Raw genomic sequence first — 26,562 nt, 5'->3', positions numbered from 1 at the left:
ATAACAGCATCTTAAAAAAGACATGAGTTCATTTTTCTCTCCTGTAAAAGACAGAGAGAGATGGGTAGCCAGTCATCAAGGATTCAAGATCCCATTTTTCCCTGTTCCAAACCTATTGGATGGCTGCACTCCTCTAGGTTGCTTTATGGTCCTTAATGGCTGCTGAAGCTCTAGTCATTGAGTAAATATTCCAAGCAGCTAGAAGGAAGAAAGAAAGAAACAAAAAGCAAAAGGAAATTGCTCTTGAGAAAGTCAGCTTCCTTTCATGTCGCTACCATTGACTTGCACATGTAAGTCACACCTGTGTGGGAGACTGGGAAATATAGACTTACAGCTAGGTGAGTTTCCAGACCCTGCTGCATCTGAAGGGGTATCCTGCTGAGGATGAAGAGAGAATGGGAATTGGGTGGTCAGAGGGAAATCTCTACCGTCCTTGGTGAGTGCCCCCTTGATGTCAGTATGTTACAGAAAATCAGGATTGGATTTTAGAGGCAGCCCCTCTTTGAAATTTACTTCTTTATGTCATCAGCTATGTGACATCATACAAGTGAACACTCTGGACATCAGGATATATATGTGTGTGTGTGTTTGTGTGTGTACATACACATACATATAAATATGTGTGTGTGCATGAGTATACATTTGTATGAGTGCGTGTGTATACATTTGTGTGTGTGCATGTGTGTATACACAAATGACAGCTGAAGCCATAAGACTGATCTTATATAGGCTAAGTATCTAATCATTGTGTTAAAACAAAATCTTGAGCTACTAAAATTATCCTTAAAAATTCGTTTAATTTAGTCATCAGGATTGAACATTTTGTCACCCGCTTTTTCCTGTGCTGAACAAAATTGCGTGTGTTTTCACCCATGAGAATTGCAGTGTATCAAGATGTTCCTACCATGAAAATACTAGAGGGCCCGGGACCCGCTCTGACAGGAACACGTGGACCTCCTCCAGCTCATACTGACTCTGGGACATACAGAAGGTGAAACAAAGACTACCATTTACAAGGCAACCATTTTAGTCCCTGGTTGCTCTCAGTCTTTGTAGTTCACCACATAAATATAGTTCAGTTCAGTAAGTTGAAATTCTATATGTGATTCCATCACATTTATTATGATTGTCCAGTTTTAAAGCCTGATAAGAGACTCGCAGGTGTACGGAATGTTGCCCAGCCCTGGATAGTATGTAGGCATTACTGAGCAAACGTCCAGACACACTAGATCTTTCTCTGTTTCTCTAAGTCTGTGTTATCCCCTGGCTATCAGACAGTCTCCACTAAGTTGTTTTCTGTAATCTGTCCTTCTAATAGGGGCCTCGTGCCTTCCTAGTAATGGGACTTTGGACATAGCAGGCAGTGGAAGAGAAATTATTTTTAACGGACAAGCATACTCATCACCGTACACAAAATCAATCGGTTTGATTCTATAGGGATCTTGGACTTTAAGAGAGGTTGATATTCTGGGTAGTTTTTCATTTCAGTTGCTTTTATATTTTTAAGAGAATATTGAACTGTTTCCACGGTGACATTTCATAATCACAGCGTCTGGAGCAGAAAACGCCATAGTAGCGAAACTGGAGGAACAACGGGTTTCTACATAAATCACCAAGCAGTTTGGAGGGTGCTGCCCAGCTTCCATACTCTGCCCACTCTGAGGCCCATGGACAGTAGCCAGAACCCAAAAGACAGGCGACAAAAGCTCCAGGGAGCTTTTATGTCCTGCAAAACTCAGGCAATAATAGCAAATTATTGTATGTCTTTGGATAATCTTAAAATCGTACCTCTTTCCTCCTTTTAATTTTTTGAAACCTGGAAGAGCTACTATTTATGGAGTTTAACCATCTTCATTTCTGAACCTAGAACAAAAAGAAAAAAGTAGTGAGGATGAGAAGGAAACCAGAATTTAAACAGGATACATTTTCATTCCCCAAACACACACAAAAATATGATCTCTCAGTTCAGGTAAGGATGTATGAAAGGGTCAGGACAATGGCTAAAATCCCTCCTCAGTTCTTGGATTCTGGCCCCAGCTGTGCCCCAAACTGGCAACATTCTTGGGTAAGAGCTAGGCTCTCTGCCTGTATACCTGTGTATGAGACAAGTAAGTTGGAATAAACTCTGTTAAAAAATTGTGTTCCAGGAAAGAATATTGCATTCCATTTCATAGTTAAGTCATTTTAAGAAAATCTGCGTATTCGTTCCCCCTATTGTAGGGTTGCATTCTCACTGCTACATTACAGGCTGTCAGAAGATCCGTGATGGTTTAAAATAAAAGGAAGTGTTTCTTGAATCTATTTGACCAAATACACGCTTTTCCTCCAGTTTGCATCTTAGCTTCTTGTAGAACTAAGTTTCTTGTGGAACACAGTTTGACGAGCCCTTAAATTGATTAAGATGATAATTAAAGACCTTGGTGGGTTTAAAATATTGGCATTTTATGACTTGGTAGCACCCCATTAAGTAGCACATCAGGGCAGTTACCCTACTGAGATAACTGATGTTCATTATGATGACCCGAACATTTTTAAGATCCTAAAGGGCAGTCTGAGCCAACAAAGAAAGATTAAATTTATGTTCCTCCTAGGCGCCTTTTAAAATCTGGATCCTTTAAACATGAGCAGCGTGCGTGTGTGTGTGTGTGTGTGTGTGTGTGTGTGTTCTTTGTGTACGTAACTAAAAGTTGAAAAATTTAAACTGTATGTATTTATGGCTGCACACATAATCTATAGTTGAGACCTAAATAGAACTTTGCTGAAGGGGAAAAAGTGGGCTGGTATCCAAAATGCTTCCAGTAAGTTTTCACACAGGGTCCTGATTAGACGCAATAAGTTATACGAAACGTCCATGCGTTTGGCAATCCATTCACATGTAACTTCCAGGTTCAGATCCGGGATCCTGTAAGCTATCTGACTGAACCTCAGTTTCTCCATCTGTAAGATGGGAATAACAGGAGCTACCTCTTAGTGTTAAACAGCAAATGGAAACCATCAAACACATAGGAGGAATTCAATAGAAACATTTGATAGGCTTGTGCCTTTCAATACTCCTTCTGAACAGGGTCTGAACACGGTGGGCATTAACTGCTTTTTGGATTAATTGGTTAATTACAAAACTTAATTTTGAAATCAAGGAGGCATTTACTCTCTCAATGCCCCTTCCTGCCAAAGTCCATTGGCAGAAGAACTGGAATGTTCTCCTCTGCCCTATCTTAGTTTTTTCTTACAAACTGCAGATTATCCCTTCCTCAGGAGGCCTCCCCTGACCATCTTGGCTAGTTGATACTCCTTTGACAGCACTGGGTATTTCTCCTTTGGAGCTCTTACCACAGTTTCTCTCTTTTATTTTAGAAATCATTGTTTTCTTGTGTTTATTTGAGTGTAGTTGACACATAATGTTACATTAGTTTCAGGTGTACAACATAGGAAGGCTGTGCTATTCTCTCGCTCTTTTTTTTTTTTTAAAGTAGACTGCACGCCCAGTGTGGAGCCCCAAGTGGGGTTTGAACTCACAACCCTGAGATCAAGAGCTGAGCTGAGGTCAAGAGTCAGACGCTTTAACCAACTGAGTCACCCAGGTGCCCCTACGCTGTGCTTTTCTTGCCACAGGTGTAGCTCCCATCTGTCACCATACAACACTATTACAATACCTCTCCCTCTGTTCCCTATGCTGGGTGTTTTATTCTGGTGACTTACTCATTCCATAACTGGAAGCCTGTATCTCCCATTCCCCTCATTTTGTAAATCTTTAATTAATATCGGTCCTCCCCAACAAATCTGTATGCTGTATGAGGGCAGAGGTCATGGCTGCATTTGTCCATCAGTTTTATCTCCAGTTCTTAGCACAGTGTTTGGCACATATAAAGTGCTGGATAAATATTTGAGTGAATGAACAAATGTTCCCTTTCTACTTCTTACCAAGACCTCGCTTCTTGCAAATTTTGCACTGAGGCTGAGCATCATAAATACGCCACAGCCAGTGTTCTGTACGTTCCCTACTCCTGTATGGGAACATAATAAATGAGGGTTAAAAGGTAACATCAAGGGGCTTTCGGTCAGGCTTGTTTACAGTTGGCTCCCACTGAGACGAACAGAAATGGAAGAAAGGTGAGACCAGGTCAGCCAAGGTCTCCGTGTTGTGGCCCTTTGCTGGCTAATGGCACAGTACAGCTGTTTGCACGGCTTGGCTCAGTTTCCAGGTTCTCTAACTGTTGAGCCACTGAACTTCGTAGACTTCGTTTCCGGTGGGTTCGTATATTCACAAGCTCTGGCCCCCTTACACTGGTCTACCCTGTAACATTTGTGACTTGGTTGCCTGGCTTCTGACCCCATCCCTCCCCCACACCCGTCTTCTCTGTGCTGTATGTCCTCGTCCTGGCTCTGTTCCCAGTCCCCCCAACCTGCTGCCACCCACAGTACAGCATGATGGAATGACTTGCTCAACAATATTTGCCTTTGGAAACATAGCCCACAGGCAAGATATGCCTGGATTTAAATATCCAAACTGTGTTTTTTCTGCTGCAGGGATTGAGGAATTATGGTCTCCAGGGTTTTTCCTAACCCAAGCCGTGGTGTACTTGGTAGGCTCTTAGCTTTGGTCAGACGCTGTGGATGGCTTTGGTTTTATTTGGCTGTTCCCCACTTGGCTTTGGCTAACTGCCCTGTGTCCTGTCCCCTTCCCTTCCACACCTGAGTCTGGAGATCTGGGGAAGGGGATTGCTAAATAAAGACCAGTGGTGGCATTTACTTAGAACAGATGGTGACAGAACCCCAAGCTTTCTCTCCCTGAGCATTACTCCAGGAGAATTTTCTAGGTTTGATACAGCTGAGAAAGGATGAATTCAGCCACATTCACTCTCAAGGCCTGTCTACAAAGAGCGTGTTAAAAACTCATTATTCATTTTTAAAAATAGAGACCTATGCAATGAATTCCACTGCTATGCTCATAGTGTGTGCAACAGCATCGGATTGGAGAGAAACCAGACTAGGTGTCTGGAGATTTGCATTCTACTTCCAGCCTGAAAAAGTTCCTTAATTTCTCTGGTCTCATTTTCCTCATCGGTTCAGCTGCCTCTAGGTTTACTATTTCCTATTTTACCATGTGCCTAATACTATGCTTAGCTAAAAATAACATGGATAACAGCAATTTATCTAGGGCTTATAGATAGGGCTTATGTACCAGATACTCTTCTAAACATTTTGAGGTATTCCACAATGTTCTGCACAAATAACTCCAAAACTGAAAAATGAATCCAAGTCCCATAAGAAACTTTTAAAATATATATATACATTTTCCCAGGTATTGCTAAGTTTGTTGCCTTCTCTTCAACCTGTCTCCAATATGTTCCTTGCCACTTAATAGATATCTGCTTGAGTCCTGGGTATCACTAGATGTAGGAACCACGTGCTCATTCATTTTTGTTTTCTCAGCAGCTGGAATAAATTCTAGCAGATAAAAGATATATCCAATCAATTTAAGACCGACGCGTAGCCGGAGCCCACGAACACATAAACTCCGGGAGGACACTGGGGTGGTGACTTTGTTTCTTGTGTTGTTCTGTTTTCCCCTGTGCTTAGAATTGTGTCTGCAAAGGTAGGTGCTCAGCAGGCGTGTTGATTAATTACTTAATGAACAGTACAGGATCTGTTGACGAAGCCAAGTTTACTTTGTTTAAGGGCACAAAACTACCTGAGGGTATGGAGCGAGAGCAAACCTTGAGGCAAGGTGGTCTGTGAATTTCAACACCAGGCAGGCACCAGGAGCCGGGAGGGGGCTTCTCACATTGTGCAATGCGGCACTTTGTGTTTAGCTGGATGGCTTGTTCATTCCCTGTAAGTACAGCAACGATAAAGGAGAATTGGATCTCAAACTGCTGCAAGGAATAAAAATTGGTATTTCTTCTCCTTGAATAAGCAAGTCTTCCTCAAAGCTTTGATTCTTTTACTATTAGAAAGCCCGTGATCAGTCACTCAGGTGAGGCCCACGTGCATGTTTATCTGGTGGGTTTGCAAGGGAACCTGGGAAAGGCTGTCGCCACCACGCAGATGGTATCTCTGCCAGACGTTTTGAATCGTGGCAATTGCTACCGCTCCAGGCTCCTCCTGTCCCACCCTCCTCTTTTAATCTACATCCTTTTATCTTTCTCATTTCACGTTTGTTTTCTGCTCTGCTTGGCTCTCATGCTACGAATTCAAAACAAGCATCAGGTCATATTTTAGACCTGCACAGCCTAATCTTCAACCTGTCATTGACTTTCCCAGTAGGATTCCTGGGGAGAAAATTCCCCCGAGAGAACCTTCTGGGTTCAGACAAATGATGGGGCCATAGGTATCAGGAGCTGCTGATTGGAGTCTAGGCTGCTGGAGCTTTTGGTTATGTAACAGAAAGAAAGAAATACCCAAACCAACAATTCCTAAAGCCGTGTTGCGTGTTTGAAGACTAGATTGTGACATCTTAGGCTATTTTGTCAACTTCTGAAAATTCAGAAGTTTTTGATTGGGATATCACCTTGAAATGAAGAAATATAACAAGGTTTATAGTGTAATAAAAAGAGACTTAAATGAGGAGTTGGTAGGAAGGCTTTGTGCTCTACCGCTCCTTCCCTAGCGACCTTGAAACGCTCCTGTCAGGTGGCTTTTTAAAATGTACAGTAACAGGGCTCCTGAGTGGCTGACTCGGTTGAGTATCAGACTCTTGGTTTCAGTTCAGGTCATGATCTCACGGTTCGTGGGTTTGAGCCCTGCGTTGGGCTCCACGCAGACAGTGCAAAACCTGCTTGAGATTCTCTCTCCTGCTCTCTCTCTGCTCCTCCCCTGCTCACTCACTCTCTCTCAAAAATAAATAAGTAAACTTAAATAAAATGGACAATAACATTATTGGATTGTGCCACACGATGCCCAATTAACTATAGCAGGAGAGGGAGAGGGAACCAGGTGAGAAGTGAGAAACCCCTGACCAATGTTTTTACCTACTTCAGGTGTCAGTGCAAAGCCTCTTATGTAGAAGTTAAGAAGAAGAATATCCAAAATTGCAGCCACTGGCTAACATTTGAGAAGGTTCTTTGTGACACACATTGTGCTTAGTGCTTTATAGTCATACTATCATTTAATCCTTACGACACCAGCATGAGGTGAGAATGCGCATTCCCAAAATATCGGCAAAGAGATGTGGTTGAAGAGGGACTCAAAAATTGATTCCTCAAACTAGGCCAGGTTCCACTGTTTCACCCTATACTTTTCCTTCATATCAGTTATCACAGCTCATAACTATATACTCATGTGACTTTTTCCAGTGCCTACCTTCTCATTAGATTATAAGCTCCATTAGGATATGGGCTGTAACTGTTTGTTTACTGTTGTTTGCATGCTAGAATATCTAGCTTACAGTTGGGACCCCATACAATCACCGAATGAGTAAGCTAGATTTACTCACTGGCATAGCGGCTGGGAGGTCAGGTCCATTGATAAGAGGTGAATATCTGAGGTCTTGGGACAGATACCAGCTCCTAGTTCAGACCATTGGTCACCTCTGGGAGCTTCATTATGGGCTAGAGGGAAGTCAATGGTAATGAGAATTCCAGAAAAAGGTGAGCCTCTGAAATGTAGACACGTCATCCAAGAAATGACAGGTATGTGATGGGGTCCCAGTTCCAAGACTATAATCCAAAAAAATAAGATTTTATTTCCTAGAAGGTGGAACAGTCTAGCAGGTAAATATACTGAAGAAAAATTGCATAGAATAAAACACAGGCTGAGGAGCCAGCCAAGATCTAGATTTGAACCTTAGCTTGATAATTCACAGCTGTGTGGTGTTGTATTTCTCAGTCAGAATCCTTTTTTTTTAACATCTTAAAATTACCCAAAATATAGGAACAAATCACATTTTGGAAAGCTGTCGAGACATTTGATAACTACCATCTATTTGGCACTTACATAAGCTAGATGCATGTTAATGGTTTACACACATTAGCCTCTTTATACTTCACAATTGTTCTATGACATGGGCACAATTATCCCCAGTATGCAGAGGAGGAAACTGGAAGTCAAATGGCCTTAGCTGTGTGTGGATGCAGGGAGGAAGAGAAGAAACTGGGTGGTTACAGACTGTGGAGATCCAGACTGGGAAAGAGATACGTGATATGCTTCCATTCCTTACTTTCACTAATAGACTTCACTGTGATTTGCTCCCTGAGAATAGGACCTTGCCAGGACCTGCCCTTACACCCAGGGCCACTTTGGGAGCTGACATGCCAGATGAATTCTGGCATGATCCTTAGGTTTGCTTCTGACATTCTGATGCTACAATAACACTTGTTCAATTCAACTTCTTGATCACGGCTTAAAGAAATTCTCAAAATAGTAGAGGAAATGATAGGAAGCTTCGGAGGCAGAGTTGAACTGAAGCTTACAAGGTGGACAGAGATGGTCCGCAGCAGTTGTCAACGTTATAGCCTCTCCTTCTTTAGCGGCACTCTTTGACTTCCCTCATGCACACAGGGGCCATCCACCTCTCTTTCCCTTCCAAGAAAACTTGCATTCAGAAATGCTTCCGGTCCTCTCAGTCTGGGGTATCACTGCCTGAAAATGAGGAAGTGTGCCCCACCCATTGGAATGTTAATTGTTTCAGGACAAATTTTGAAACAAAAAGAATATTGTGAGCATTGAATGGATATTAAAAATATGTTTTTTTAAGCAGAGGGTAGGGGATATGATGGAAGCCTCAAATCCCTCTAAAATTACACAATTTTGGTAAACTATTTAATCTCTATGCAAGACTAGCCCTGTCCCAGAATAACCGTCAGATCAAAACTTAATTCTGAGTCCTGGACATTTTGGTTGTAGCCTTACGATTTACACAGTTTAAAGGCTGAAACTGATTTTTTTCACTCTTTCTCCAATGAAAAACAACAACAACAACAAAAACAACACATTTTTCTATCCATTTGAGCAAAAGATCTGACTTTCATAATGTGCAGTTTAGCAACTGATTAATTTGAAAATCATGATCTCAGAGATGTTTTCATCAAGAAACTATATATTTTTATCTTATTCTGTTCCTTTAAACAGGGGGACTAGCTCCTCTCTACCCAGGGTGGTGTCTTGGCTTTTCCAAGGATTATAGCACAGTCTCAATCCAGAGAGTAAAATCTCTAGTTCCATGTAATAGTCAAAGATCTCAAATTTACAAGGAAAACTTCTCCCTATATGCAATCTATACCCTTTATAGGTGGAAACTTACAAATGGTGGATGGGGGCACAGATTGTGAACGGCTTCTAATCTCTGTCCCCACCTTGTGCTTCAACTCTTCCTCCATTTTACTAACCTAAGATCTCTCACTCTCCAGGACTGACGGTGTAGGCTGGAGTGGAGTAGGGAAGTTCCAGGTTGACCTATACTGTGGTGAGTGGACGTTGCACTCTCTCAGAGATGTTCACTGCTGACTGTTTTCTTTGCTGGAAGGAAAGGATGGGGGGGGGGAAGCGGGGGGATTCAGAAAGATGGGGGGATTCAGAGAGCTTTTATTTTATCTTTCCAAGTTTTATTTTAATGCCGGTGAGTTAACACACAGTGTAATATTAGTTTCAGGGGTACAATTTAGTGATTCAACATCTACATACAACACCCAGTGCTCATCACAACAAGTGCACTCCTTCATCTCCATCACCTATTTCACCCTCCCTCCCCCCGCCCACCTCCTCTCTGGTAACCATCAGTTTGTTCTCTATAGTTAAGAATCTGTTTCTTGGTTTGCCTCTCTCTTTTTTCCATTTGCAACAATGTGGATGGAGCTAGACTGTATTACGCTAAGCAAAATAAGTCCAAGAAAGACCATATGATTTGACTCACATGTGGAATTTAAGAAACAAAACAAATGGTCACAGAGAGCTTTTACTAATGGGTATCTGGCATTTATAGTTCCCTTGAAGAGGATTAATGCATCTCTATTTTGCCTCATTTCTTGTAGTTCTTTGCTTAATCCCTGGGAATTGGGCAGTACACCTTCTCTGGGATAAGACCTTTTCCATTTTTCAGGCAGTCTTCCTAGAAATGTCTAAGGGGATCCCATTCCAATGTCTATCACACATGACCCAGATTTGGTCCACTCAAATGGTTTGGGGATCTCTTATACTAAGAGCCTTCCTTTGGGACCACCATTTCTAACCTCTCCTTTGCTCTGCCATTTAAGAAGCTGGCCAGCCAGTTTCTCAGGAATGGTCAGCAATCTACTGCAATATCCCCTACCCCCACCTCTCCATCCTTCAGACCCCAAGAAAGACAAGGAAACTTTCTATGTAGTCTCCTTAAAGCCATCTACCTGGGCTTCAGGTGCAAGGTAGGCTCCCGCCCAGGCCCCCGGCTTGGCAGGCAGGCTCACAGCACACTACCGTTTGTCTCTTAAAACCATTTCGGTCTCTCCGTCTCTGCTCTGTTTCTCAGCCTTTCCACCTTTGCAGGCCGAAGTGGGTGGTTGACTCGGTGAGGGGCTGGGGGTGACAGGTAGTAAATGATTAATCTGGCATCTCCCTTTTGCAAATCCTGTGCAAGTCTTACTTTAAAATGTAGTGCCTGTTTTCTTCATGCCTCAGCCAAAACTGATAGGACATTTGAATGTCTTGTTAAACCTGGTATCTTCCTTTTCTAACGCTCAGGATCATTTTTCAATCCTGTCATTTCATTCAGGTTTTTTTTGAGGGGGGAGAGCCGTATCTAAATGTGGCATTTGTAAAGATGAGCTAATTTCCCAAAGCATTTTAATGTCAATGTTTCATTGGATCTCTTCTCTCATATGTGCTGCAGAATTCTCCCAGGTGGCCCTCTTCATCTAATGAGGACTGGCATTTAGGAGGCAATGGGTTTAAGATGAAAACCTAGGCCCCTTCATCCTTCATGACCCGTTGCTTTCACCAGTGTTGATAATACAAATAACAATAATTATGAACATTTATTGAATGTAGACAGTGTTTTTAAGTGTAATAGATTTATTTATTATTTTTATTTTAGAGACAGAGACAGAGAGCATGAGAGGGAGCAGGGGCAGGGGCAGAGAGAGAGAGAGAGAGAGAGAGAGAGAACCAAGCAGACTCCACGTACAGTGTGGAACCCGACACAGGGTTCAATTCCATGACCCTGGCATCGTGACCTGAGCCAAAATCAAGAGTCTGACATTTAACCAACTGAGCCACCCTGGCGCCCCAAGTGTGATAGATATATTCACCCAACAACTTATACAGAGATAATGTTATGACGCCCATTTTATAGATGAAGAAACCACCACACAAAAAAGGTTAAGTAGCTTACTCAAGATCACATGGTTAGTAAGGGGCAGAGCAACTGGGGTGAGAGCCTACATCCTTAACCCTTAGTAGTTCAGAGCACTTTGATATACACTATCTCATTTGGTATCTCTATATGATAAAAGGGGACAAGGATTACTTTCTTTCTTGGCACGCAAGCTGAGTGGGAGAGTCGAGGTCACAGTGCTAACAGGGGACAAAACCCAAATGTGAACTCAGGTCAAATCCAGGTTCCCCACCATATTACGTGGCCTGATGTGACCCTCTGTAGCTGACAGTCCTGACACAGGAAAGAAAGTACTACAAGGGACTTTTCCAATTATCTAGCCCAGCACTTTTCAAATTAATTTATAGAGCCTCGAGGGGCACAGGAGGAGCAGAGAGTAAGAGAGCTTTGAATTAGAGGGAAACCCAGCTCCATGCTTCACGAGAGTCTCTACTTCTATGCTTTGTATATCAGTTTCCACTTAAGGTTTTGTTTGAATTAGGAGAGGTACTGACTTTATTAATATAAACTGCCAATTCAGACCAGCCCCCAATGTAACAAATGGGGAAACTGAGGCCCAGAGAAAAATAACTGGAGTCACACAGCAAATTAGTATAGAGCTGAGTGTAGAAACCAGTCCATTTTCTGGACCAGCACTTTGCTCCTGGTCCCAGCTGGTTCCCTGTGTGATCGGTGTCATATACCCTAGAGACAGGCTGGCAGCTGACATATAGGCAGCATAACTTGTACCAATACCCTGGCAGTAAAACAAATTGATTATGTTCCAATTAATGATACATGCATATGTATGCCAGAAAGAAACACCCTGCCATGCATATGCATAGATTATTAATTATGCAACATGCTTTCTTACATTTATATTTTCATAGCTTTTTATAGCATTAATTACTTCATTAAATTGAAGAAAAATGTGAGGGATGGCATAAACAGGCTTTACTGCCAGTAGGTAATCAAGTGCTGAGTGGCGTGGGGCTGTCTCTGTGTCAGTGACACACTTCTTCCTACCCTGTGTCTTTGACAGTTGACACATCCACTCACCTTGACTCCTGCTATGATGTCAGGGTCTGGTGTCAGGTGCTCTACAGCCCTGGGTAACTGACGTCCTGTCCCGCCATCGGAGTGTGCAGAGGTATTGGACTCAGGAATTGGGAGAAGTGAGCTATAACCTCACTTTGACTCCAGCTAGCTATGTGACTCTGGGTACTTCAATTCCCTGTCTGGGGAGGAGATGTCTTAGCAAATCAGAAGAAAGAAGACAAGGAACTGTTGGGAAGGTTGACCAAGGGCCAGAAGTGAGAAGGAAAGAGAATCTATGGCACAAGATCAACAGTGACCTGCTCTCTTCGCCTACCGCTCCTCCCTGGGAGTCTCCAGCCACGTGGCCCTTCTTTCTGCTCCTTAAATATGCCATGTTTTCTCCTCCCGTTGAAACTTCTCACACTCTGCTCCCTCTGTCTGGACCCTACTCCCACTGTGACCTTTAATTGTTCTTATTCCTATTAGACCTTCAGATCTCTCCTAAGCCCCTGAGTTAGATGCTCCTGGTATATACCTCCTCCAGAGCTTCTCCACTTATGAAAACACACAATAGGATTTACTGTCCTTATTTATCAATGTCTGCCCTTCATAGTAGGCGGAACCTCTCTGATGACAAGAACTATGTCCAGTTCTTGGCTGTATCCCTAGAGTCCAAGTACTCAAATATTTTTAAAGGACTGGTTTCTAAAAAGAGCGAATACTATATGAATCTGTGTATATGAAATTCAAAGAAATGCAAACTAATCTACAGTGAACGAGAAGGGGACCTGGGACAAGGGGAGAAGAAAGAGATTATAGACAGGTACCAGGAGACTTTTAGAAGTAATGGATATATCCATCGCCTGGACTTTGTAATGATTTCACTGCTGTATACATCTATCAACATCATCAAATGGCTTACTTTATTTTTATCATTTTTAATATTTATTTATTTTTTATTTCAGAGAGAGAGTGCACAAGCAGGCATGAACAGCGGAGGGGGACAGGGAGAGAGAGACAAAGAAAAAGAGAATCTTAACCAGGCTCCATGCACAGTGTGGAGCCCGACTCAGGGCTCAATCCCATGACCCTGGGATCATGACCTGAACTGAAATCAAGAGTCAGACGTTCAACCAACTGAGCCACCCAGGCACCCCTCATATGACTTACTTTAAATATGTGCCACTAATAGTCCGTAACTCAGTAAAGCTGTAAACATATTAAAGCACAAAATAATAAAAATGCCATTATAGGAAAAAAAGAAAACATTGGTTAAGACATTGAATGTTGCAGAAAGCTGAGAAAGGTCAGAGTGAAAAATGCCCACTAGATCGGAATGTTTTGAGGTGCTTTGGGCAAAATCCATAGATGTTCATGAAATAGTGGTGAACGGGCTTTCCAGTGCGCTATTCTTCTACCTAGTCACTCCCACGGGACAGAACCCCTAGTGGCTCCCTATACTATGTATTAATCTGAGAAGGACATGTTGCTTGCAAGGAATAGAAATCACCCTATGCTAGTTTGGGCAGAAAGAGGGAAATTATTATAAGAATACAGGAATATCTGAGGAAACTCCTGGGAATGTCACACCTGGACATTAGGAAAAGCCTGGAACAAAGATCTGAAATGCTTGCAGAAACACAGGCACAACTCAGTCTCTGGTCTTTACTCCTACTGGCATCTCTGCTTCATCCTCTCTCCCTGCAAATTAGATTTTGGGACTCCTCAGTTGGCTCAAAAAGCATAAGGACACTCCACGGCATGTAGGTGGCTGCAGCCCACCAGCACATGTGAGTTATCACCTTTCCATCACGGTTCGAACATTCTGACAGAGTGAAAGTGATTTGCCTGGCTGATATATGGGGTCCACTCTGCTTGCTCAACTTGCACTGGTGAGAAGAATCACTAAGAGGACACACAACTGCTTGGGACTCACTTCCTGGCTGGGGGGAAAGGTGAGGACACTTCTTAGTGAAAGGGGCAAGTGGTGATTTGGACAGACACTCTAAAACTCTATTAAAGGTTGTTGTTTGGATCAACCAGATACGCAAAGTGCAGAGTAGGATCTCCAATTCTCAGATAACACACTTGAGCCCCAGAAAGTTCATTCATCTCACCAAAGTCACATCACACAAGGCAGAGTGCAAGGCCCCCAGACTTTTGACTCTGAGCCCCACCACCTTCACTAGAACACCAGATGGTTTTCCTAAAGCAATCCTGCTTTCATGAGATTCTAAATCTTATTTGAACTCAAGTGTAAATGAATGCAAATAGCTTGAGGCATATCCTAGCATGTTTGAGAGGAGAAAATGGAGAGGAGGGGAGATGGATTTATCTTTTAGCAAGAATCAAAGCCTTAAGCTGAAGAATACTGTACTAATGGTGATATTAAAGTCATCCTTTAGTGCATATGTATTTTTAAAGGACATCGGATGCTTTTGAAGCCCATGAACTACATTGCACAGATAACAATAGGTGCACTAATTTTGAACTAGCTGCTGCTTCTCTTTACCTTTAAGGTCTTAAAGGAGACAAAGTGTATTTGGTAAAATGTTATCAGAAAGAGTTCTGACTCCAGATACAGCATTTTGAAACAGAATGTACCTGAAATCTACTAAGAAAACAAAGTTTTTTCAGTGCCTGTTTCAGGCCAATCCATCAGATCAAAGAAGCACAACCAGTTCAGATGGTGGAGAAATAAACAACATTTCCTGTGTGCTGACCTCAGGTGAACCAAATCTAGACACAACTCACAAGGAAGCCACCCTGATATAAGAGCCAGGAAACCAACAATGGATCCTGGAGTAGAGACAAGGTGAAATTAGCTTCTCCCAACCTGAACTCAAAGAACCAGATGTGTCCATTTTGCTCATTGGGTCAGAGTGTCCTTGTGCTTACTTGATGCATAGCTCAGCCCTGTGGGCTGGGTGGTAGGACATTGGTATGTGACATGAATCAGATAAGGTTTCTGCTCTCAGAGCTTTAACAATCAAACAGAAGGAACAGACGTGGGTGCAGACACAAAGTACAGAGAAGTGTATTATCCTAACACAGATGGGTGCACTCAAATATTTCAGCTAATTTTCATGCCTCAAATTGAATCCCCTCTTCCACACCCACCTAGAATTGCCTTCCTTTATCAGCAGTGGCACCACTGCCCCTTTTAGTTGTTCAGATAACTGGAATTATCTTTGAATTTTCCTCTTTCACCTCTCATATTTATAGCAATCACAAGTTAAATTGAATTTTTCTTTCAAAATGTATTTTGTAGCCTCCCACTTCCACTCAGCCCCCTTCCAAGTTACCCTCTGAGGTTACCACCTTCCCTTTATCTGCTGGTGACAGAGGTTTCCTCCTGTTTCTACCCGCATTTACATTTACTCTTTTCTTTTTTTTTTTTTTTTTTAATTTTTATTTATTTTTGAGAGACAGAGCGAGCTGGGGAAGGGCCCAGAGAGAGGGAGACAGAAGATCCAATGTGGGCTCTGCACTGACAGCGGAGAGCCCAATATGGGTTTGAACCCATGAACCGTGAGATCATGATCTGAACCGAAGTCAGATGCTTAACCAACTGAGCCACCCAGGCTCAGTTTCCTCCTTTCAAACGCATTGTAAACTCGATTGCCAAAGTGATCTTAAAAATGAAAATTTGAGAATATGACTAAGAATCTGACTTTGGATTGCATCCCCTTGTCTTTAGGCTCAAGATCCAAACCCCTGAGCCTGCAAAGCCTTCACTCACTGTCCCTTGCCTATGCTCACCTGGGGAGATTTACCTCCTGCCACTCCCTCCCTTTGTCTCCCCGCTCAGGTGTACAGGTCACCTTCAGTGCCCTGAGCCGGCCCTGTTCTCTCTCATGTAACGGCATCTGCACGAGCCCCATCCAGTGACTGGAGTGTGTCCCCTTCACACCTGCTGCTCACCTCCCGGGGGGATCTAGGTTAGGTGCCCTGTTGTACATTGCTCCTTCATAACACTCGCTCCAGCTGTAAACTCATCATTTAACATCCTTCTCCACTAAACTGTTAATCCCATGAGGGCAGGGATTGTGTTTCATTTACTGCTGCCTTTAACTCTTGGCACGGTACCTGACTCTCAACGCATATTTTTTGAGTGGAGCCCCAGAACTCAAATGAAGAGCCCGAAAAGTGAGAATAGGGGCATTTGGCTGGCTTTTTTGGAGGACCATGCAACTTTTGATCTTGGGGTCATAAGTTCAAACCCTATGTTGGCGGTAGAGGTTACTAAAAAAAAAAAAAAAAAGGAGATCTAAAAACAAAGGAAAGGAAAAGCGAGATTAGGTCTAATTGTGGAGGACTCCAAATGCCAAGCAAAAGTGAGAAAACCTGTGGCCCAAAACCTGTTTGCAAAGGCTTCCCTTCACCCTTTGCAGAGACTTTTTTTCACTGCCCCTAGTGTGAGACCTCATTTCCTCTACCTTGTCCCTCACCCCCTGCCACCATGAGGGCTCTGATGGTGCTTTATTCATCTCTGTAGCCTCAACATTTGGCAAAGGGCCAGCTGCCAAGTGATACAAATGTCAGTCAGCTAACGCTAGGTGATGCTTTATTGGAAAACGACCAGATCTTAGCAGTGGCTAAGCCCAGATCTTAGCAGTGGCTTTTTTCTTGCTCATATATAGTTCACTGCAAATGTGGCTGGGTCTCCAACACAGCTGGCCTCCATGTCATGGTCAGTTACAAGATGACTATTGTGGAATAATGTTTCTGAGCTCAACATGGCAGGGGATAAGTGAGATTAGCAGACCAAACCCTGGCAAGTACATGCTCCTGTATGGTGACCCATGTCACTTCTGTCCCTACCTCATTAGCCAAAGCAATTCATATGGCCATGCCTAACATCGAGGATACACACACACACACACACACACACACACATCTCATTTCTTTCTCTGTTTCTCTAGAAATAGAGGTGAAATGGGTATCAGTAAACAGTAAAAATATCTGCCCTGGTACTCAATAAATAAACAATTCAATAAAAAAAAATAGGTAGCAGTGCGTGGTCCTTGTTCTGGAGGGGATGCACAGCACCTGGTAAGGACTGCCATTCTAATTCCAGTGTCCTTGGAGCTCTGATTCTGAATAATGCCCCATCACCATAGGCAACTGTCATCCAGCACAAGCCTGCACTTCCTTAACCTCCCCTCCTCTAATCGTCTTATCCTTCCTAATCTACTCTCTGTCATGGTCCTAACCCAATCTCATTAGTTCCTCTCACTTCAAATCCCCCCAAATCTCACTTTCAAGCCCATCTACCACCTCCTCTATTTCCAGCAGACTCTGTGGACTGTCTCCAGCAAGGCTTTGAATCCACCTGCCTTTTCAATCCATTGGTCCTCTTGCATTTGTGCTGTCAGTAGTCCCTTGCCCTATGGCCTCACTTGCCTCCTTACCCAGCTTAAATCGTACAATCAATCATTCTACTCATTCTCTTTGACACCTCTTAGTTCCCGTTCCCATGTCCTGAACGCCTGCAGTGCATACTCTTTGGTCATACTCACCTGCCTAAGCTACAACCCGATTACATGGAACTCTTCACCTACTCAGGGGCAGAACTTGTACAAGAATGGCCACAAAATAAACCCAACCATGGTCACTGATTTCTCTTTACACTTGTGATCCCTAAGTAAGTTCTTAATGCTGCCTAGAAATCCTGCTACATTTCCCCTGTCCATTCTCCCCACTCTCCCTGATAATTATTTCACACTTCCTTGTTTCTTCTCAAACCCCCAACACCTCCATCCACACTCACAGCTCCTGACCTCACTTGCTGCTTAAGGAAAATGAAGTCTTCAGAAAAGAACATCATGACCCTCTCACCGATACAGGGACTTTATTTCAGTAAGGCTTGCCTCTCTCTCCTGCCCCACTTCCCCTCCCTGGTGGAGCCATAGCAGGCGGACAAGCTATTGTCTTCCTGCTCCCCCCTTGTCAATATCAGTCTTTCTTCTGCTTCCAGGAGACGCATTCCCTGAAAGATAGAGCTGAGCCGCCCATCTTCAATTTCTCTCCTTCTGTTCAACCTGCACCAATCAGATTTTTTTCTTCCCAAATACTTTGCAAAAACTCTTCTCACTAAAGTTAACCGCAACCTCCACATTAAACTGCTCAGTGGTCACTGCTGAGTCCTAACACTGTATTTTCCCACCAGCAGTGTCTGACAGAGGGGCTCCTCCTTTTCTCCTTGAAGTGCTTTCTTCGCTTGGTTTCTAGGAGGCCACGCTCACCTGGTCTTCTCCCACACTTCCGGGTGCTGTCTTTGCCTCTTGTGCTACATCATCTGCACCCTCCTGACCTCTGAACGTTGAATTGCTCTAGGGCTCAGTCCATGAACCCCTTCTCTTTTATATCTAATGCTCACTCCCTAGTTGATTTCATCCAGTCTCCTTGCTTTAAATACATACCGTCCATATGCAGCCTAGTGCATCATATTCCCAGCCAGGATTTCTCCCATACACTCCAGAGTTAACCTCCCACTTGACATCTCCACCTGAATGTTTATTAGGCATTTTAAATTAGACATACATTTAAAAATGAGCTCATGAAATTGTGTCCCCCCCCAACAAAACATTCTTTATTAATGACATTTGCCTTCCTCTAGTTGCCTTAGTATAATCCTTAACTTCTCTCTCTCATTCTTTACTTTCAGGCTTTTTGCAAATACTGTCTGTTCCACCTTCAAATTATATCCAGAATTCAATTATTGTTCATCACATCCTGTTACCACTCTGATCCACCAACAGATTTTTGATTATTGCAACAGTGTCCTAACTGATCTCTAAAGTTCTGCCCTTGTCCTCCACTTTGGCCTGTTTTCAACACACCAGACTGGCCAATGTCAGCCAGTGCTGCCCCTTTACCAAGACTTCTTACTTTAACCAAAATCAAAATCCAAGTCCGTCCTTTGAGTCACAAAACCTTACATGGGCTGGACCCCCTTTCCTCTCTGACCTCATTATCTTAATCCTTTCCTCTTCATTCTCTGTAGGTTAGCCATACTCGCTTCCTTGTCATTCCCCCACACCCCAGGCATGTGCCCAACTCTAAGCCCCTCCACTCACTTACCTTCTGCCTGGGATGCCCTCTCCTGGACATCTGCATGACTAGCTCCTTCACCTCCTTTGGGTTTTTATTCAAAAGACATCTTTACAGTAAGGCCTTCTTTGGCCACGTTACCTAAAATTTTACCCTACCCATGACATTTGACATGCCCTTACCTGACAGTAATTCTGATCCCTAAAATGCATAACTATTTCACATACTCTGGACTATACTTATTCATCTTGGCTGTCGCCTTCTCTACTAGATTAAGATTTCCATGAAAGCAGGAACACTGGTCTACTTTGTTCATTGTTGTTTGCCTAGCTGCTAAAATAGTGTCTGGCATAAATGAGCCCCACAACACACATTTGTTGCATGAATCAATTATTTTCAGGAATATTATTTTGGGTGTACCAGGCAGACTGTATTCTAGAAAGGATAGGTTGGCCCAGTAGGAAGAACACTGCCCTTAGGGTCTAGGAGACTAGGAGTTTAGTTCCTGTCCTCTTGCTAATTTGTTCTTTGTCCTTGGGCACATCGCTTCCACTCTGTAGTGATCTATATTCTTGTCTGTAACCTAGGTGGACCAGGCTGGATGATTTTCCATGTTCCATTCAGCTCATGAAAGTAGCAGAATGTGAAGGTTGAAGTAATAGGAGAGTTATTTGTTGCATGGATTTAATGAGATGATTTATACTCTAGGACTTTTCAGTCTTTTTGGTCTGTGGCTTATAGTAGGTACATCAAAAATTCATTAGGATGACGGTCCCTGGCTGGCTGTATACACAGACCAACTTGGAAATCTCAGACCACCCCACTCGGATCTTGGTTAGCTTTGTTACCAAGCTAACAAAGCTTGGATCTTGGCCTTGGATCTTGGTTAGCTTTGTTACCTCACTAAATCTTTGATCCTTTCTATACCCTGTGTTTGATCTTAGCATATAAACTGATGGAGAGAAGAGTCAGAACTCCAACTAGAGCTCTTAAGCTTCAACTACATTGCTACCCAGGCTGCTTCTTCCAGATAGGTGGGGGTGGTTGCTTTCAACATGACTATGATTTATGTGCTCTAAGCTGTCTCAACAGGGAATGGCAAGTGAGTGCCTCCTATTTACCTCAGCATGCTGTCATTTCTGAGCCTTGCGTTGATCACCTAGAGGTCCCTGGCTGTTATTATGGCCTTGAAGAAAAAAGGAGTCATGAGAACACTGTGGAATGCTATCCTTGTAGGCACTCCACAAGTATTCACTAACAACCAGTAATATAAACTGTATTGAGTCTGGGCTTCAGAATCTCCTCTCCTATTGACTAGCTGCCTGCATGACCTTCAACATGAAACACAACTGCTCTCAACCTTTGTTTCTTATGCCAGACTTTAAAGTCATTCTTGATACCCCTCTCTCTAACCCTTATACCCTAATTTATCAGTCACCAAGTTCCATTGGTCAAATTTGCATCCTGAATATCTTTAGACTCCACCCACTCTGTCCTCTCTCTCTTGAACTTCTGTTCATTCTAAGTATGATGTTACTTTCTTCCTTAGCTTCCCCTTAGGCTGAAGTCCCACAGCATAAAGAGGGTCTACAAAGGGCATCTGATCTGGTCTCCTATGTTTATCAGTCTTACCTCTCTCAGAGGGCTTTTGAGCCCTCGATCTTTGACCTCTCTCTGTCTGGAATGTTCTCTTAAATCGCTTCCCAGTTTTCTGCTGTTAATGCTTCATGTCTCTGTTTCAATATTATTTTCTCACAGAAACCTCTGAGAAAGTTAAATCTCCTTGTTGTAAACTCTGATAGCACTTTTTATTTTACTTTCGTGGCAATTTTCACGAATGTAATGAAACACACATTTTTCTGTTTTTAATTATTTAGTTTGTCTCTCCCATTAGATGGCAAGCTCCATGAAGGCAGGAGTCTATCAATGTCTTTTGACCCGTGTCTGTCTACTGAACTCACTCAATGCCTGGCACACATTACTGTCTTGAATGTATTCTTGAATAACTGACGGGATAAAATGAAAGTGATACCACTTCTCTAACACAGTTGTGAAGATTCAGGGAATTAATGCCCACAATGCGCTTAGCACAGTGCCCGGCACATATTCACATAATTGTAACTAGTTCTAGAATAATAACGTAGACACTAGTCATAAGTTGCATGATTAAGATTAACTACTGGGGACATTGACGAAAGAGAAAAAGCTATCAGTGTGAGAGGAGTTAGGAAAATCTGCTATTTACCCTACTCTCTTTTGCTGACTTTAGGGCTTGGTGCTAAAGTCCTAACTGTGCTGCCCTGATCTATATACAGTCCATGCTCTTTCCCCTCAGCGGGACCCTCAGTGCTGTTCTACGATCCTTTTTTTTTTTTTTTTTTCCATTCCCAATTGACAGCCTATTGATGTCCTGACAGAGAAGCCTCTGAGCCTGTTCTGCTTAAGACCACAGATAGAACCACTTCCTCTACCCCAGCTGATGACCGTGCTCTGCCTCTCTGAGCCCCTGAGAAATAAGACCACATCCCTCTCCTTGTTCACTGTCTTCTGTTCCCAGTGTCCACTCCTCTGTCTGAGTATATTTTATTCCCATTCGCTAAAGCAGAAATCCACTGCCTGTCTCCCAATCATCGCTATGGCCACTTTTCTCTCTCTCTCTCTCTCTCTCTCTGTTTTTCTTACTGAGTCTCTGTTTCTTTCCTCATTCTTCAACTTTTGTGATGTAAAGTTTTAAACAGAAACAGATGTAGGGAGAATAGTTCAAAGAACCTCCATGTACCCATAACCTAATTATGGTAATCATGAATTCATGGCTGATGCCGACTTATCAGTAGATCCTCAATTCACAACCCCCCTGGATTATTTTTTTTTTATTTTTTTATTTTTGGGACAGAGAGAGACAGGGCATGAACGGGGGAGGGGCAGAGAGAAAGGGAGACACAGAATCGGAAACAGGCTCCAGGCTCTGAGCCATCAGCCCAGAGCCTGATGCGGGGCTCGAACTCACGGACCGCGAGATCGTGACCTGGCTGAAGTCGGACGCTTAACCGACTGCGCCACCCAGGCGCCCCCCCCCCCCGGATTATTTTAAAGTGTATCCCAGATACTACTATTTCATCTATATATATTTCAGTATATCTATAAAGGACTCCTCTTAAAAACAACCACAGCATCATTATCATATGTAACAAATCAATAATAGTTCTTAAAAATATCAAATATCCTACCAGGGCTCACATATCCCACGTGATTCTAAAATTCTTTTTGTTGATTCAAATCACTATCCAAACAAGGTCTGAACATTGCATTTGGTTGGCCTGTTTATCAAATCTTCTGTGAACTATAAGCATTTGTTCCCATCTTTTTTTTTTTCTTCTTTTGCAATTTATTTGTTGAAGAAACGAATAATTTGTTCTGAAGGGATTTCCAGATTCTGGATTTTACTGATTGCATCTCCATGTTTGTTCTCTTAAATCTTCCATTCGTCTTCCTCCACTTGACACTTATTTCAGTAGATTAATGTGCTCAGTATTTCCCCATTGCACCCACAACAAAAGGAATATAAAGTATTTCCATGATAAAACACATAAGCTATGATATCATTCACGTAAATGTAGACACGTGAACGTCTACATACTGTTAACCTTAAAAACAAAACTATCAGTTATTTCAACAGCAAAAGATGGGTTCATTCAGGAATAGCAGAGCATTGCAATCCGGGACAAGGAAGTGACAGCAAAACTATAGCAAGACCAATAAACAAAAAAAGAGGAATGTTATTTTACAAAGAAGGAGGAAGTTGGGACGGGTTGTTTTGAACAAAAGTCCAGTGGAAGGAAGCAAGAATCCAGTTGATGACAGTTTCTCATTAGCCGATTTGCAGGGGTAGTTGATTTCCTATAGGAAATGCAATGGACCCCTTTCCCTTTTGGGGCCTGTACTTGATGATTCTTTCCTGTTGAGATTCTTCTGTTAGGGACAACTGTAATTGACAACTTTTCCTGTAATTGACACTGAGTGGTAGGACTCCTCCTACCAGTTCCTCTTCTGGTATCCTGAGTTCCCTTTAGGGAGGTTTCCCTTTATTAATTTTTCACAGTATATATAAAGAGATGTGGAAACAAGTGGCCACAGAAGTGTCGATAGTGGTTGTCTCAGTGGGGTTTTTAGGGGACTTGGACTTGTACGCTGTTACATGTTAACATTTGCCATAATGAGTAAGCATTTATATAATCTTAACATGTGGCTTTTTTTTTTGACATGAGGAAAATAGACAACAATCCTAACTATCCTACCTCCTCTCTGCTCCTGCTCCATTTCACAAGTTCAATTTCTCTTTTATCAGTTTGCTTTCTTGAATAAAATGATTGAGATTTGTTGATTTTACATGTTTTCCCCTAATTCAACAAATGTTTTTGAATATCTGCTAAACCCAGATGCAGTGATTTAAAGCTCTGGGCTGCCCTAAACAAGTGTGTTAAAAAGTAAACCCGGACAGGGGCGCCTGGGTGGCGCAGTCGGTTAAAGCGTCCGACTTCAGCCAGGTCACGATCTCGCGGTCCGTGAGTTCGAGCCCCGCGTCGGGCTCTGGGCTGATGGCTCAGAGCCTGGAGCCTGTTTCCGATTCTGTGTCTCCCTCTCTCTCTGCCCCTCCCCTGTTCATGCTCTGTCTCTCTCTGTCCCAAAAATAAATAAAAAAAAAAAAAAAAAAGTAAACCCGGACAGGTTGAGGCAATCCTTTCGGGGTAGGACAAATAACCCCTGGTTAACTTCAAAATAAAGTCCAAATGCTACATTGTAACATACAAATGTGGTTCTGGTCTGATCCCTGCACAGCCCGGGAGCTTATCCTTTGCCTCTCCAAACATTCCGAATTACTCAGGCTCTTTGAATGCTCACCATGATTTCTCTTGGCTCTCAGACTTTGCTCATACTGATCCTTCTGGCTGGAAGAGTGTTTCTCTTTTTACCAACCTTCATCACCAATGTAGCCGACTCCAATTCATCCTTCATCCTTTAAAATTCATCTCGGGGGCGCCTGGGTGGCGCAGTCGGTTAAGCGTCCGACTTCAGCCAGGTCACGATCTCGCGGTCCATGAGTTCGAGCCCCGCGTCGGGCTCTGGGCTGATGGCTCAGAGCCTGGAGCCTGTTTCCGATTCTGTGTCTCCCTCTCTCTCTGCCCCTCCCCCGTTCATGCTCTGTCTCTCTCTGTCCCAAAAATAAATAAACGTTGGAAAAAAAAAATTAAAAAAAATAAAATAAAATAAAATTCATCTCGGATGTCACTTCCTCTAGGAAGCCTTCCCTCAGATGATCCCATCACATCCTATGCATGCTTCTATCACAGCTATAATGCATTGCCACATTACATGCTATTGGTTTGTAGATGTAAGCACCACACTGTGAGGTTCAGGAAGGCAAGGAACCCTGTTCTGGCTTATATCCTCACACCCTCACACTGCCCCATGACATATATGTAATCCATAAGTAGATTTGAATGAATGAAGGAGAGGTCCCTTACTCTAGTGACATTGCTTTCTTGAGATGCCCCATGTATCGTCAAATCCAGTGGCTCCTTCTCAGCCCAACCCTCCACCTCTTCTATAGCCTTTAACACCATTGTCCACCTTTTCCTTTTCAGAAATTCTCTCTTCCTTGGTTTCCATGACAACATATTCTTCTTGTACTCGTCTAGCTCCTGGAATTTCTCCTTGGTTTCCTTTAACATATCTTTTCTTCCTTAGACCCTAACATATCAATAGTTTACAAGGTCCAGTGTTCAGATTTTGTCTCTCTTCACTCTACACCCTCCCTTGGAAACCCCAGCCAAGCACATGCTGCGCGAGACTCAGAGGCTTGCCCTGACTTCTGATTCTGAATTCCTGACTTAGCTTCCTTGTGGCCACATTTCCACAAAGATGTATTGTATTGTAGGCTACTGAGCTTAGCATATCTAAAAGATTACTCTTCTTCTTGGCAATCCCTCCCTCTTTCCCAGCATCTGCACACATATACGTGCGTGCACACACACCTTTTTCACTTTAGTTATCATCCCTATACTTCTGCTCTATGAGGCCTAAAACACCAGCATATAATTTTCCACTCTTCTTTTTCTAACTTCAGCAAATTGAAAATGTTTTCCAATTCTACCCTGTCAAAGTCTAATATAACTCTTTTCCTTGAATGAAAAAAATTAATATGAAACATTTCAACCACATAAAATTCAGAAACTATTGCATATTGCAACAAACATTTCTGCTGTACCAGAGTCAGAGTTTTTTTTTTTCTTCAAAAAATAAAATGTTGTAACTACTGCTAAAACAACCCTTCTGCCATCCAATTTCCCTACCCCACCCTACCGGACGTTGGTTTGTATTTTTCTGTCCAATGTAATGAAATAAACCTAAAAGGAAGGAATTTATTACACTTAAAAAATAAAAAGCTGTACATGAAAGAAGGTGTATTCAGAATACGCCACGTGGTTCAGAAATAATGGCATTTTTATAACCATAATACAAATAGTGCACGTAGGGGGTTAGGAGGTGACGAGTGGTAGAGAAGTTGGATCAAACCTAAATTCTAATTTAACACTTCCTTTTTTACTCCCTCTTCTGTTGCCCTAATTCTGGAATTCACCTAGTTAATTGTAATTGCAATGACTTTCTAACTGGCTCCTGCCTAGGTCTCCTGGATTCTCTCTCTAAAGCACAGCATGGAATATGTCACTTCTCCTGCTCAAAAGCCTTCAATGACTCCCTTTAGTCTTGTGCTCAATAATCTATTCCCTGTCTATCTTTCCAAGGTAGCTCCCTCTAAACCAGAGGTTCTCATCCTTGGCACTGTTGACATTTTGGGCCGGGTAATTATTTGCTGGGGCCGGATAATTCTTTCTTGTTAGAGGCTGTTCTGTTCACCAAAGGATGTTGAGCATCACCCTTGCCCTCTGTCGCTAGGTGTCGGTAGCAAACCCTCCCTCCAAGTTGTGACAATCAAAACTGTCTCCAGAAATTGCCAAATATCTCCCAGGAGGGCAAAGCTATCCCCTTTCAACCACCCCCCACTCACTACCAGTGAACTATAGTGCTTTAAGCCATGACCCTCACCTACATGTTTAATCCCTGCCCCCCCGCCCCCCCCCCAACACACACACACATTTTAGACTCAAGCTATATGTAGCTGCTTA

The sequence above is a fragment of the Lynx canadensis genome, chromosome A1, assembly GCF_007474595.2.
Source record: "Lynx canadensis isolate LIC74 chromosome A1, mLynCan4.pri.v2, whole genome shotgun sequence".
Taxonomy (NCBI): domain Eukaryota; kingdom Metazoa; phylum Chordata; class Mammalia; order Carnivora; family Felidae; genus Lynx; species Lynx canadensis.
This window is presented reverse-complemented; position numbering follows the sequence as displayed.